Source organism: Physella acuta, unplaced genomic scaffold (genome assembly GCF_028476545.2).
Source record: "Physella acuta isolate Inbredline_101_S28 unplaced genomic scaffold, ASM2847654v3 ptg002755l, whole genome shotgun sequence".
In the NCBI taxonomy this organism is placed as follows: Eukaryota; Metazoa; Mollusca; class Gastropoda; family Physidae; genus Physella; species Physella acuta.
Genome location: NW_026734179.1, coordinates 22,501 through 25,937, shown reverse-complemented (window position 1 = coordinate 25,937; position 3,437 = coordinate 22,501).

The following is a 3,437-nucleotide window of genomic DNA, read 5'->3' as shown; positions in this document are numbered from 1 at the left end:
AGCCCCAATCCCTAGCACGAAGAAGATTCAACGGGTTTCCCAGCCCTTTCGGGCCAGGGAGGCATCCACGCTGATTTCTTCAGTGTAGCGCGCGTGCGGCCCCGGACATCTAAGGGCATCACAGACCTGTTATTGCTCAATCTCGTGTGGCTAAACGCCACTCGTCCCTCTAAGAAGTTGCGCCGGCGCATCGAGGAACCGGCGAACTATTTAATAGGCTAGAGTCTCGTTCGTTATCGGAATTAACCAGACAAATCGCTCCACCAACTAAGAACGGCCATGCACCACCACCCACCGAATCAAGAAAGAGCTATCAATCTGTCAATCCTTACAGTGTCCGGACCGGGTGAGTTTTCCCGTGTTGAGTCAAATTAAGCCGCAGGCTCCACTCCTGGTGGTGCCCTTCCGTCAATTCCTTTAAGTTTCAGCTTTGCAACCATACTTCCCCCGGAACCCAAAACCTTTGGTTTCCCGGAGGCCGCCCGCAGAGTCATCGAAGCAACTCCTGCGGATGGCCAGGTGGCATAGTTTATGGTCAGAACTACGACGGTATCTGATCGTCTTCGCGCCTCTGACTTTCGTTCTTGACTAATGAAAACATTCTTGACAAATGCTTTCGCAGTAGTTCGTCTTGCTGCGATCCAAGAATTTCACCTCTAACGCAGCAATACGAATGCCCCCGTTTGTCCCTGTTAATCATTACCTCCAATTCCGAAAACCAACAAAATAGAACCGAGGTCCTATTCCATTATTCCATGCACCATTATTCAGGCAGCGAGGCCTGCTTTGAACACTCTAATTTTTTCAAAGTAAACGCGTCGGCCACCCGGGACGCTCAGTGAAGAGCACCCGCGGGAGAGAGCCGACAGACGGTAGGGCAGGAGATACGGGCAGTGAGCCGGCGCGAGCCGGACCGCCCGCCTGCGCCTGAGATCCAACTACGAGCTTTTTAACTGCAACAACTTTAATATACGCTATTGGAGCTGGAATTACCGCGGCTGCTGGCACCAGACTTGCCCTCCAATAGATCCTCGTTAAAGGGTTTAAAGTGTACTCATTCCAATTACGGGGCCTCGAAAGAGTCCCGTATTGTTATTTTTCGTCACTACCTCCCCGTGCCGGGAGTGGGTAAGTTGCGCGCCTGCTGCCTTCCTTGGATGTGGTAGCCGTTTCTCATGCTCCCTCTCCGGAATCGAACCCTGATTCCCCGTTACCCGTTACAAACATGGTAGGCATATCACGTACCATCGACATTTGATAGGGCAGACATTTGAAAGATGCGTCGCCGGCGCGAGGCCATGCGATCAGCACAAAGTTATCCAGAGTCACCAAATGGGACGACGCAACCCCTTGCGAGGCCGCGCCGATTGGTTTTGAACTAATAAAAGCGCTCTTCCCGATAAAGGTCGGAGCTTCGATTGCATGTATTAGCTCTAGAATTGCCACAGTTATCCAAGTAGGATCGTGTCATCTAAGGAACCTCGACTGATTTAATGAGCCATTCGCGGTTTCACCATGGGACAGTGTGAACTTAGACATGCATGGCTTAATCTTTGAGACAAGCATATGACTACTGGCAGGATCAACCAGATAGCTATCGTTTGCGAGACGTTTTTCCACAACACATCGCGGGACGGGAGACAACGCTCTAGCGAGAGAACGGATCCCGGCATTCCCGGATTTTTTCACATCGGACCGCTCACATTTCCCCCTTCACCGTAAACACGGCGTCGCCGGGAAATCTCTCGATTTGCATCGAGCCGACTGCGTTTTGCAGACCCGTCGCCCGTTCCGAGGGCTGGGCCAGTGCGAGACTTTTATCGAGCCACCAATACTGCTTGGTTGCGTTAGCACTGCGCGTCGCCGCTGGCTTCACGCTACGGACACGTACTTTTACCTTCACTGGCGCGACCTGCGCGCCGAGCCCGCATTTTACCGGGAAGCTAGTCGGGAGACTGAGCCACGCACGGTCAGATCGGGCACATGTCGCTGGCTGCGAGGGAGCGCGGATCCTAGCGTCACATAGAGGCTTCACCGACACTCACCTCCACAATAGTAGATACAGACCGTTTTAACCGCCGTATTTCTGCCCATACCTCTAGTGTTAAACCGAAAAATCGGGTACATAGTCTCGGGGAGGACCGGGGTGCCGCCCCATGAGGGGAGCCCGCACGGAGGGCGCCGGGGGTGCCGCGACCCGGGGGGCGGCGCGGGGGTGTCGGGGCGCATCTACGGGGCTCACTCGCGCGGGCGCCACACTTCCGGGGGGCGCCCCAGGTGGGGTGCCAACTTTGGCGCCCCCGACTAAGGGGCCGCCCCCACTGCGGTTACACGCTTTACGACCACCCACCCGCGTTCCCCACCCCAGGGGGCATGCGAATCACCCGCCAGGGGCGTTCTGGGACCGAGGGCGCCGCTCCGGCACAAGGGGGAGCCAAAACGCCCCGAGTTCCCCCGCGGCCACCTCGACACCTGGGCGGGCGGCGAGGGGTGTCCTGCGATCGGGGTGGGGAGCTCTACCAGAATCACCCGCCAAACTTCACCGGGGGCGTCTCCCGGCGCCCCTGCGCTCGGGTGACGAACAGCGCCCCGGGCTATCCCGGGCGCCCTATGGCGTCCACCTTCGATCGGAAGGGTGATCTCGACTCGGGCTGAGGCGGGCCACAACAATCCGCGGTCACATCGGAGCCGTCCAGGCTAACGAGGCCCCGGCTCACGGGTAACCCATGGGGCTGGACCGGGAGTCCGCCGTTAAAGAAGAAAGAAATGTAGTGCAAACCAGAACCAGTTTTTTTTATTTATTTTATAACTCGACTAATAATCGTCACAAAATTATAAACTTGGTACCTACGGATAGCCCTGGGCCCAACCTAATACAGGATGTCCATAACTATGCGCTAATTAAATAATTAATGGGTATTAAGGTCGGTCTTAGTAAATTGCTATATAAAGTCTAAGACCAGAACCAGTATTTTAAATTTATTTTATAACTCGGCTCCTAATTGTCACAAAATTTAAAAATTGGTACCTATGGATAGCCCTCGGCCCTACCTAATACACCGTGTCCATAACAATGTGGTAATTAAATATTTACTGGGCGTTAGGGTCGGTCTTAGTAAATTGCTATATAAAGTCTATATAAAATTTTACGAATTTAAAAAAAAAATTCCTACCGTCAAAAATAGCGACGCCTAGACCACCACACCTGTTCTGACGTTAAATCCTACTTGCACACACGTGTGGGAATAGATTAGATATCATCTAGAGATAGAATTCCTAATTATTTAATTAAAATAGAGACTCTAGATTTAATAGTTGTGTCATAGTTACATTAAGTCGAATTAGCGAAGCGGAGGCGGGAACTAGATTCTAGATCTAACACTTCGATTGCGATGAAAAAAAAATAGCTTTATTTTAAGGCCGACAAGGCAAATACG